Source organism: Mytilus edulis, unplaced genomic scaffold (genome assembly GCF_963676685.1).
Source record: "Mytilus edulis unplaced genomic scaffold, xbMytEdul2.2 SCAFFOLD_1063, whole genome shotgun sequence".
In the NCBI taxonomy this organism is placed as follows: Eukaryota; Metazoa; Mollusca; class Bivalvia; order Mytilida; family Mytilidae; genus Mytilus; species Mytilus edulis.
In genome coordinates, this window is record NW_027269039.1 from 1 (window position 1) to 12,990 (window position 12,990).

The following is a 12,990-nucleotide window of genomic DNA, read 5'->3' on the forward strand; positions in this document are numbered from 1 at the left end:
GATACATGTTCATCAAGTTCCAGCACCTCACACTGTAAATCTACCTGACGCCTGACGCGTCCGGACGCGTTCAAAATTTGTACACCGAATGTTCAATATTTTAACGTCATATGTTCATGCTTAGAGACGTGTTCAAAGTTTTAAACGTTTGTGTTTAAAATATTGAACATGTGTGTTCAGACACAGTGTACACCGTGTTCAAATTCTGATCTGAAAAAGAGGATAGTTGTTTGTCCGATTTTCTATATTTCTAATTGGCAAATTTACAAAGAAATTCATTTAAAAATATAAATGTACACGCAGGATGATGATCTTGTGAATTTTGACAAATAATTTCGTAATGTGAAATATTAAACTTCCAAGCTGGCATACGTGTATAGTTTATGAACTTATTTAATTATTATTACTAGTTTTACTTATAAGTGACATAATTATGCATATTAATGAGGCCTGTTATGATAATATCGTAATAAAAATATGTCGATGTTTATCTTATTTCATGATCCGTTCAGTTTATTAACATTACATGTTCAATCAGTGTTCAAATCGCTCGAAATTTTGAACACATCGTGTTAAAAAAAATATACCAGGGTACCAAATACCGGAAACAGATATCGGCTGGTGATTTAGGCGGTTAAACGAAGAAAGGATACGCATAAGGTAGAGAACTGGAGAATGGACTTCTATCCCACATGAACACGAAAGAAGTGAGTAGCAAGTTAGGATAATCTCCATAGGTAGTTTTAAGGCTTCCTTGTTATTTTCTCATGTCAGATATATATTTGTCAAATATTCATAACTGTTATATCAAAATTTTCAATATTCAACATAAAAGACGAATTAAAGAACAGTATTTAACGTAAATAACTGTCAGCTTTGTTCTGGTGATTTTCTAAACTGCTGAATAACCAGCTGTCTGTGGTCGTCTGTCTGTTATATAGAATAAATGATGATTTTTGACATCCACGTATATTAGCTGAACACTAAGTGTTAAGAACTCTAACATCAAGTGTTCAAAAATGAAACACAAAGGCATTAAAAAATGAACACCACACAATCAATTGATGAACACAAAGTGTTAAGAACGCTAACATCAAGCGTTCAAAAATGTAACACAAAGGCATTAAAAACTGAACACCACATATTCAATTGATGAACACTAAGTGTTAAATAACTCTAACATCAAGTGTTCAAAAGTGAAACACAAAGGCATTAAAAACTGAACGCCACACATTCAATTGATGAACACTAGTGTAAACATAAGGAACACCATTTTTGACTTAGAAAATTCACTTTTTTTTTTATTTTGCAGGAATCGTTAGATTGGAATGTTTGAATTAGAAACCGGTAGCAAATAAGCCCACGAAGGCCATTTCTGCATGCTATAATGTGTTGGAAAAAAGAAAGATGTCAAAAAGGTATGACAATATATGTATATTAATAGCTTATGTAGGTGTATCTTTTCTATATCTGTATACCTTAGGTCAAGAAATCGACTTATGTAATTTATAATGTCAAAACTTGCATTTCACTGCCATAGAATATCAATTTGTACTCTAGTATATATCAAAAATCCAATTAAAGCCTAACAACTATTGCATAATTTGATGCTTTATGAACAATTCTCTTCTATTAATTTTAAATTTTATTTTGCAGGATATATAGGCGCATAGACATTACTTGTTGTGGAGGATTTTGACATTAGAAGTTGATGATAACACATAAAATGCCAAGTTGAACCAGTTGATAGCTTTTAGTGAAGATGCACTGAAAAGTTGAGCGTACATTGTGTGTGATCGTACTAGAACTGTTGGAATTTGAAAACTTTTAAACTTTCATTGTGACAAATATCTATATCATAAACTATCTACTTATCACATTGACATGCTTTTTTGGTTAGGATACACATGATGTAGCAACTATATCTTGTCATGTAGAAGAAAATAATTATTTGTGATATATTTAAGTCGGTAAACATTATGTATGTGATTTCACTGACTGTTACTTGTGATATCATATGGTATTCTTGTGCATTTTTCTTACATATATGCTCATTTGATTATATAAAGAATTACTTGTTAAAATATGTTTTATTGTTGTATTTTGCCTGATTCAATATAGTTTTTATAACAGTTTAATTAAGTTTAGTACTTATGGCAAATTATGTACGCTTAACAATAGAACATGTTCCACATTTGAACACCATCAATTTGAACACCTATGTCAACTGTTCTGAATGTTAACGTCTGGTGTTCTGAATCTTAACATTTTGGTTTTTAAACATGTTCTGTGTGTTCAAAAAGTGTTACATGGCTGTTGAACGCGTCGACGTATTAAGATTTTGAACATTCGGACACGTTAAATCGTTTGAACACTAATGTTAAGGTCTTTAACATCAAGTGTTCAAAAATGAAACACAAAGGCATTAAAAACTGAACACCACACATTCAATTGATGAACACTAGTGTAAACATTTGGAACACCATTACACGTTCAAAAAGTGTTACAAAAAAGCGTTCAAGCAGTGTTCTATTTATTAACACTTAGATTTACAGTGCACCAAGCACCCTTGCCTTGCATACTGAGATGGCAAACTGGTGTGTGTCAGTATTTTAATATAAAACTGCGTAGGTTCATATCGTTTGATTCAACGTTTGTTTGGTTATTTTTTAAGGATCGTTGTAAACTTATATCTAAATCTTTGTTAAAATACGATTTTAAATTGTTCAATTCTTTCTATTTCATAATTTTGTCAAAGTCTACTTTTTAAAGTTTTAAATTTTACAGAAAAAATGAATATTCCAATTTGATTTGAAGAAAATCTTTTTGAACTGTCATGACATGGTGTTTGCAAAGCTGATTACAGGTAACTATATAAACATACAGTAATTTTCCATTACGACAGTGCGTGTATTCTCGGGTGTGTATAACGTATAGTTTTCTAGAGAACATCCTGTCTACGTGTAATACAGATTGATGACATTACACAACATTTCTTTGGTTAAATGTGATAAGGTATCTGTGTCCATTCCCTATTTCAACACCACTCATTTTTCGAAGAAAAACAATCAAAAAAAAAAATTATATGAAATTAAGAAGAAAAGTAGCAAATATAAACTTCAGTAATTGCGCATTGAGTAAACATAATTCCAATATTGCATGAACAAATCCGTGAGAAAACGTATATATACATGTATGAATAAAGATGTGTTTTAAAAGACCTATTGGCATTATTTCACACTAGGACCTAAGATAACTAGAACTAAGCAATGGTTGATCCAGAAATTTTCATAAGTGGGGACTCATTGACTGCCTTAGAGGGGGTCACGTCCAGTCATGCTTCCGTGATTCCCTATATAATCTACCATTTGTTTCCCAAGATTTAGGAGGGGGGCTGGTACACACATATATATATAATATACCTCTGCGGCGGAGCCAGCCATTTGAAAAGAAGGGGGTCTCAACCCAGGACAAAAGGGGGGAGGGGGTGGTTCCAACCATATGTCCCCATTCAAATACATTGATCGTTCAAAAAAAGGGGTGGTTCCAACCCCCGAAATCCTCCCCCTGGATCCGCCACTGATACCTTGTATGCATATAATTAAGAACAGCTTTGAATATATGCATATAAAATAATGGTACGTTTAAAAACCGTTCAGGATCTCCTGGTTGCACACAGGACATTAAGTAACTTTAGGACATGTATATATAATAGTAAGAGTTCAGGGTATACATTCGATAACTAACATATTTTATAATTTTGTAATTTTTGTTTTGATAAAATCAGAGACAATATAATACATGTATTGAGACATATATAATACATGTATTGAGACATATATAATACATGTATTGAGACATATATAATACATGTATTGAGACATATATAATACATGTATTGAGACATATATAATACATGTATTGAGACATATATAATACATGTATTGAGACATATATAATACATGTATTGAGACATATATAATACATGTGTCTCTGAAAAAATCAAACCATCTTTAAAAGAAGTTATTTCAGTTTGAATCGACTGTCTTTTGCATTAGAATTCCAAAACGTTAATGTTATTTACAAATGCCAAAACCTGCAAGAAAGAAACATTTATATTCGGTGATTTTTACACTAAACGTTTTCGTAATTTGTTTTAAAAATATTAAAAAGTACATGTACATCGTTTTTTCAAGATTTGTATAGTAACTGGTTTAATTAAGTCCCCTTGATGAAATTTAAATTGCGAGACGCTAATTAATAAACTATGATTTATCTATCGGCATGCGTCGTTATTTGGGATACGTCAAGGATGACCGATGGTCATATTCAATACGATATACCAATCATCATTTGAATTTGGGCAATTGATCTTTAATAATTAGTACTAATTGGTGATGGCAGAGAATAAGTCGCTGGTGATGGTTAAAAACATATAGAAGTAAATTAAACTTTGCAAAAAAAAAGGTTTCCTCGGAAAAAAATTATGAAAATATATGAATATGCTAAATAATTTTTTTTTCCGAAATAATAATTAAAGACGTTTAGAAATAACAAATTTTCACAGTTGGGAAATTTTTCAATTCAAGTTATTTCATTTTGAAAACGTTGAAAAATATAGATCTTATTATATGTTAAATGTGGGCCGCTTGGAGATCAACTTGTGAAACCCTGCATAATTAGGGTTTGTCTACTTTCGTCTTTTTATATTACCAAACATTCTATAATCAAGGATTTGTACAAGGCCTTGTTATAATGAATATTATCGCCAATATCACCATAATTAAATAAAGAACAGATACAATATTCGCCTAAAGAGTTTGCCATCTAACAATTCAAAATGAAATGTTGAGTCGAAACTGAGGGTACCAAATCTATAAAAAGAATCACTATTTTAGTCGAAATTAAACTGTATATAATATTCTTTTTTTCAAAACTCCTGAAATAATTTAACATTAACTATAGAGAGCTTACATATGCAAATCTGTTTAAAAGTATGTGAGCGTAAATAAAATTTGTTTATTACCCCCCCCCCTTTTTCCTTCTATAAAATTTAATTGTAAACGATTTTCGTTCTTAATTTGTGTTTGCTCATTAACTGGGGTTCATGCTGTCAAAAAAAAATGTCTCGATCCTTGTGTAAAAGTTATTGATAAGAAAAAATTTGAAGCTTCCAGAAGAATAACGGTACGTCTAAACACCGCTTGAAGGACCTCCTGATTGCACTCATGACATACGAAGTGCACTCAGGACCCTTTATAGTCATCGCACACAGGATGGATGCATATATTCTTTTATACGCTTTTTATTTTAGAGTTAAATTTGGTAGAATTTGTAATTCTTAGAAAATAATAAGGGCACGTGTCACTGTTTACACAACTACTGAGCCATGAATTATCCAATCAACAAAATTAATTGGATTATCTTATTGTTGTTTTATACATTGTGTTGTTAGTACAGTGTGGGAAGTAATATTGTGACGTCTAGAATGAATATCACGATGTTTTAAGATTTTCGTCTTTTATTAAAAATTTCGTTCCATAAATTTTTAAGTTTTATTCTTAATTTTATTATCATGTCCTGGACCAGTAATTAATTCTTTGCACGAGTTTGAAAAGGGAAATAATTATAAATGTTCATACTTTAAAAGAATTTATATTAATTAAAGTTTTGTATATGGAATCCGTTCTAAACGGTAAAACTTAAAGCCGTACTTTTCAAACAATAAAATTCATATACATGTAGTTAGATGTTATTTTCTCATTTTTATCGAACTTGTCCAGGATTTTATTTTTGAGTTATACGAATATTTTAAGAAATCCGTTTTTATTAAGTTTTTTTTCTCTAATTAAAGTCGTTTTGTCCAGTTTCACAAGCCTGAAACGAATTTCAATGCGAAAATAAATTCTGAAAATGAACTTGTCTCCGTTTTCGTCTCCGTTTTTTGAAAATTATGATATTTTGGGTATAATTATTTCTAAAAAATATGTAAGTTAGATTGTAGTAGCGAGAAATTTTAAAAAAGAAGATGTGGTATGATTGCTAATGAGACAACTATCCACAAAAGACCAAAATGACACAAACATTAACAAAGAAAGACTATTTCGAAGACAGTTTATTGACACGAAATCCGTTCAAACCACGACTAAGTCTTCGTGCACAGATTTCCGTTAGGTTAAACTGAATATTGTACATAATTGTCTTCTCTTGTATAATGGTTTGTTGAGAATAAAGATATACAAATGTAATAAAATTTGATATTCAGTCAACATTGTGTTTGTTTAAAAACTTGATTTAGAGAGAGATAAAGAAAAGAATCACACTGAAAAACAAAAATCGAACTTGTTACAGAAAAAAAACCGCAACTATAAATAATTTTCTTTATTCGTGAACTGCAAAACACAACAAATTATTTACCCGTCATCATGAAAAATAAACTGAAAAAGCACATCGAATGAGATATATGTTTTATTTTTTCTATATGCAAATTCATGTTAAAGGTAAAACTGAACTAAACAATACAATTCCTAAAAAACAATAAAGATAATCCAATCAATTTTGTTGATTGGATAATTCATGGCTCAGTAGTTGTGTAATCAGTGACACGTGCCCTCATTATTTTATAAGAATTAACATATCTATCAAAGTTCGATTCAGGCGCGGATCCAGAGGGGGGAGGGTGGTTCCGGGGGGGGGGGGGTTGGAACCCCCCTTTTTTTGGCCGATCAATGCATTTGAATGGGGACATGTAGTTGAACCCCCCCCCCTTTTTTTGCCCTGGGTTAGGACCCCCCCCTTTTTAAAATGGCTGGATCCGCCCCTGCGATTTCAACTTCTACCAAAATTTAACTCTAAAATAAGAAGCGTATAACGAATATAAACATCCATCATGTGTGCAGATATGATTACGGTAATGGGTCCTGAGTGCACTTTGTATGTCCTGAGTGCACTTTGTATGTCCTGAGTGCACTCAGGAGGTCCTGAGCGGTTGTTTAGACGTACCCGAAGAATAATCATTTCCTGAACCTAAAATACATTTATCTGTAATTAAAGAAAATTCGCCTAAAACATTCTCTCATATATTTAAACAATTAATTGTAAAATATTAATTCAACGTCGGACTTTCTGTCTGTTTACTAATACTTTTTCTTGTTCAGTTTAGTTTATACCCATAATAGATGAACGGAAATAAGTACTTTTTTAGGAAAATTTACAATTAGATGAACGGAATTAAGTACTTTTTAGGAAAATTTACAACTCAAATGTTCAAAAACAAAATTCTACACTTTTTACCTGGATGTTTTTCTCTGTCTCGAAGCCGCAACCTTTGACCCCGTATCAAACGTAGCGACCAACACCTCACATGACGTATTCTCGATGTTGAGGTATTGACAATATACAATCACATTTATCAATCACATTTGTCAATATACAGCAAGTAAGTAATTTGGTGTTGAATGCCAGTAGATCAGAATTTGTTAATTGAACTTTACCTGTTTAAGGGGCACTAGCTGCCAAATTCATGTTCTTCATCGATTTTAATAAAATTCACATAACGTGTATATAGTGTTGAATTGTTTATTAAAATGTTGCGCACAATCTTGGCTGATATGCATAAAACCATTATATTTCATGACACTGCATGAAAAAGAAAATGACTTATCGCATAATACCAGAACCAGAGACATATATATTGTATCTAATATCTCTGCCAGAACTAAAAAATAAACTACAGTAAGTCCACATACACATAAGAGGGTATGGATGTGAATTAACAGAATAGAGAACAAAGGACAAAGAAAAAAAAAGGAATAAAGAATAGTGAAAGAAAGAGAATAATGGAAAAAAGTGTAAGTTATTAAAAATATAACTAAAACAAGAATGTGTCCCCAGTACACGGATGCCCACTCGCACTATCATTTTCTATGTTCAGTGAACCGTGAAATTGGGGGTAAGAACTCTAATTTGACATTAAAATTAGAAAGATCATACCATAAGGAACATATATACTAAGTTTCTGAAACTTTCAGGTTGATTGGACTTCAACTTCATCAAAAACTACCTCGACCAAAAACTTTAACCTGAAACAGGACGAACGAACGGACGAACGAACGGAGGCACAGACCAGAAAACATAATGCCCCTCTACTATCGTAGGTGGGGCATAAAAAGAAGACAGAAAAAAAGACACCCCTCCGAGACGAGCCTTACATGCACTGTTATTACCCAGGCGGCTCATTTTATTTTGGCTTAGAAATAAACATAATTGACAAGTTTCCTTCCCCTGCATTCTCGATCCCACATGTAAATAGCACGGTGATTTCAAAAAGACATTGATACATCATTACAACACTTTGCCGTCAGTATTTGAATATATTGATTAAGAAGGTATAAAAGATTAATGCACGCACACTATTATCCACCACTGGCCTAAATAGTTAGTCCGCAAACAACGAGGGTCATAAAAACTCAGCACTTTGAACACAGCCCACGGCATGGTGTGAATCTGAAAGCTTCCCACTATCCATTTCTACCCATAGAAAACTTTTGCCTTTCATTTATCAAAAATGAAATATGTTGATATTAATGGTATATAAGAATTATTGGGGAATTCAAACCATTCCTATTGTAAGTGATAAAACTAAATTTATATCAGGGTGATTGAAATGAGGAAAAAAAAGGGGGAATCAGGAGTTCAGGGGCCCCCTGTTTGGGAAAAGAATTGGTTGATTTTATATGGAATCACTGAGTCATGGCAGGAGCAGGCCCCTCTTAGGCAGTCGGTGGAGCCCCACTTATGAAAAATTCTGGATCCACCACTGTGGTCATGGTGGTCTTCAGTTGTATTATCTTTTAAAAAAAAAATTACACCTGTATAGTGTATATTCTTTAGTGTAAATCAAGGGAAAATACTGTGAACTATCTGTGCATTGGGGCTTATTAAAAGGTATTTCGGGGGGAAGAAAGAAGGGAGAGGGTGAGTCCATGGGAGGTAATCCCACCCCTTTCAATTTGAGAATATGCTATTATCTTGTAAACGGTCCAGATCCCCATCCTAAACCATATATATTCTTGAATGGGACGATAAAACAAATCAAATGAAATTAAAAGGAGGTCTTTGGGGGTTACCCCACTCTGTTCAATTTGAGAATGTGCTATTATCTTGTGAACGATCCAGATCCCCACCCCTAAACCATATATATTCTTGTCGGGGACAATAAAATTAATAATGAAATAAAATAAAAGTGAAGTCCCACCCCCACATGTTTGAGAAACTTTTAAATGGTTGAGATCCCCTGTCATCCAGTGGTTAGGTGAAAAAATTTCAGGATCCCTGATCCCCCACCGTCAAACCATATATATTCTTGTATGAGACAATAAAACAAATCAAATGAATATCATGAATATAGGATCATCCCCTTTGTCTTGGGTTGGGAACCCCCCTTTTTAAAATGGCTGGATCCGCCCCGGCATATGATCTAGCTAGCTATAAAGGCTTTAAAAATATGAAATCAAACAAGGAAATTAACAGTGTAGGCAACTGTTTTGAATTTAAAAAAAAGTCTTTTACATATATACATGATATATAACAATGTTAAATTTTTTGTGCATTTATTTTTTGCTTATCGTATTTTCAATAATAGACAAAATTGCATGATTGAATATTGTAATTTAAGAAAAATCAGCATACATGATATAAAATGGGAAGTGGAAACTGGGAATTTGACAAAGAGACAACGACCCAATCAAAGAGCAGACAACGGCCGAAGGTCATCTATGGCACTGGTCTTCAGCTCATAAATATGTATCAGAAATGAAAACGAGATACAGCTTTCAGTTGTATTAATAAAAACCTCACAATAAGTTCTGAATATCAGATATATACAGTATTGCAAGATTCTCTCAAAATGTACACATAGAGCTGAAAAACTGTCAGTGACTGTAAAATAATCATGCTTACATTAAAGTCCATGGAGTCCATCTTAATATGCATACTCTCGTACAAAGAAATATAAGTTTGTAATAGACATCAAGTTTTCAAAAATAAGAGTATCTATGCCATTAATTTACGACAAGATCTTAATCAAGTAATAATTTCGGTTTGTTTAAATATTTCGGAGGTTAGTATGACCTCCTCTTTGGTGATGATGTTTTCGTTTTAAAGTTGGGAAAATTGTTTGTACATGTACCAACAAAATAAAAACACAAATTCAATCCAGAATTATGTTTTTATCATTTTTTTATGTTTAGGTTGTCAGCAAGATGAAAAGGACAAGTATGCAGTTCAAAATTCAAAATGTGGATAAGTTGAGGTTCTAGGTCTTACCTTTGCAGATTTTCATATTTTGCATGAATGAATTCAAAAGTTATATGATGGACAGCAGAGAAAGAAAAAAACAACTTTTCAATTATCCTGCTCCTGGATAAATGTAAAACATCTTGTTTTTCGGTAAGTTTTATGCTCTGTTTTGATAGTGTTAGTGCATTCATCTTTCCAGTCTTTCCTCTAAATTGTAAGTTTTTGGTGAGTGTTCCACCATGAATTTCAGTAAGTAACTTGTGGATTTACATGTATATACTCAAAATTTAGTACTAATATTAATGGGATTTTAGCATGACATCCTGCCAAATGCTTGTTAATCATGTTTATGTTCCAGAACAAACAAGTATTTGGACTGTACGCATACAGTCTGCCCAATTTTAAGAAGTTGGTCAAGTTTATTACAAACAAATGTACAGTACAGATCAACATAACTGAAATCTTTAATAGATTAATACAAAAAGTTTAATTGCAGTTAAAATAAAAACACAGGTTTGGTTGAGCTGGTACCAGACAGTACAAGTTATACTTAAATGGTCTGACTGTACACATATGGTGGGACTGTAAGTTCTGGACCATAAAAGTAAGATCCGAATACTGATATGGTCTGGAACATTTATACATGTCTTAAAATTAATATCAAACACATTGGTGTTTTTGAACTTGGTAATAAGTTATGTGATAGAACTATAATGTTTTGGGATATCAAAATCAAAAATATCCCATTTTTACTTTTAATAAAGAAGAAGATTATTGATGTATGTTTAAATGTATATTAAAATGAGACAGCAAGCCAACAACACAAAAAAAAAGGATAAAACATACATATTTTGTTTGTATCAATGTTATAATTTCCAATATGTTCAAGGTATTTTTTCATTGAAATAAAACACAAATTGAAATCTGTCTGAACTTCAAAAGCTTAAAGAAATATTGTTTCTGTTGTCTGCATTTTGTATAATATATTGCAAATTCTTGTGAATAATGGAATGTTATTATAGTTGTCTAAAGTTTTAACTTTTAACATTGATCTTTATACTGTAAAATTCATAAATTATTGCGTGCATTTATTATTGCGATTCTGTCATTTTAGACTTAAATGCGATTTTAAATTTTACGATTTTGAAAAATCCTGTTTAATCCATATATTAAATTTAAAATATTTCATAATACGAGTTTAAATTATTGCGTTTACAACTCCGTTGCATTTTTCGCAATAAAAAAAAACTCTGCATTAATTCCGAATTTACAGTATATATATATATTATGTATATAACTTGGGAAAATACCCAAATTTTATAAAGAAGAATAAATTAATTGATTGTTATATGGTATTAGAATAGGAAGATGTGGTATATTGCTAATTTGACAACCCTCCATCAGAGACCAAAGGATGTAGGCCGTTAGCAACTGATGACACTGGACAACCTTTAACAATCAGTAAAATCCATACCTCATAGCTATTTTTATTGAAAATCATATTATTGCTACATGTATGAAAACAATTTTGTATAATCCATTACTTTAGATTTATTGGTTCTTTTCAGAAGGATTGAAATTCACCACCTAAAATAAATGGAGAAAACATAGAAACAAGACCAGAATAAATTCAAAGAAAAAAGTTGGATCAGTTATTATTTTCATCACTCAGTCAATGATTTGAAGTTCTTTTAAATTCAAAAAAATATTGAAAACCACAATAATGTCAAAGTTCTGTGCTGAATGTCCAAAAAGTGGACTATACCATCAAACAATGCTGGATGATAAGAAACTATTAATGTTTTGTGTTGAGGGATATTGTGAAAAAAATAGATTTACTTAAATAGCTACTAGTATGTTAAGCCTAACAATAGAGTTTTTATTGATTTCAAATGGCAAATAATTGTGTTTCAAGAAAGTATTCTATAAATTCATGAATAAACATATATTGATACTTACATTATCTGCTTGTTGTTTAAAAGTTTAGTTTTGAACAGTTAAAGAACAATATGCTAAATTAACATTTCCCAAGAAAAAAAGATATTCAATTAAAAGATTCATCTTATAATAATTTACTACCAAATAGAATACATTGTAACATACACATTACTGTTTATTTATATCTATATATTTCCAATTAGAATCCCATAGGATTTTAATTTGTCCCATGGGATATTAAAAATCCCATGGGATAATAAAAATCCCATGGGATTTTTTTTGTCCCATGGGACAACAAATATCCCATGGGACTACAATAATCCCATGGGACAAAAAAAAATCCCATGGGATTTAACCAAAATCCCATGGGATAATGGTAAATCCCATGGGATTTTGCCCTGTCCCATGGGATATTGAAAATCCCATGTTTTTATAATTCAAATTGCAAAATAAATATGAAAGTAACTGTAGAAAACCAATGAAATTATTGAATCCCATGTAATTCTGCACATTTTGGTTATATACATGATATTGTAGCTCTTGTTTGAGGCGGCGGCGGATTTGCAAATGAGTGTTTTGCAAATTAAAAGTGTCCAGTGTTTATTATCGAAAATGCATAAATCTTTAATAAGGGCAAAAAAGAAATGAAATGGAATCATTAGCCGGTATGAAGTAAAATTAATGATGTACTTCAATATAAATCCCATTAGCAATAAGACAGAATTTTCTGCTTTGTCAAAACGTTTAAATTGA

General features: G+C 31.6%; 2 long non-coding RNA genes across 2 annotated transcripts; both read left to right on the plus strand.

Annotated features, from left to right (window-relative positions):
- Positions 1–358: 358 nt before the first annotated feature.
- Positions 359–2,131, plus strand: LOC139509410 (uncharacterized). The gene is made up of 3 exons (XR_011661729.1): positions 359–707; positions 1,313–1,418; positions 1,657–2,131. It is a non-coding gene; the product is annotated as an uncharacterized lncRNA (long non-coding RNA).
- A 5,909-nt stretch (positions 2,132–8,040) lies between these two features.
- Positions 8,041–12,199, plus strand: LOC139509408 (uncharacterized). Its single transcript, XR_011661728.1, has 3 exons — positions 8,041–8,387; positions 10,251–10,449; positions 11,868–12,199. It is a non-coding gene; the product is annotated as an uncharacterized lncRNA (long non-coding RNA).
- The last annotated feature ends 791 nt before the right edge of the window (positions 12,200–12,990 follow it).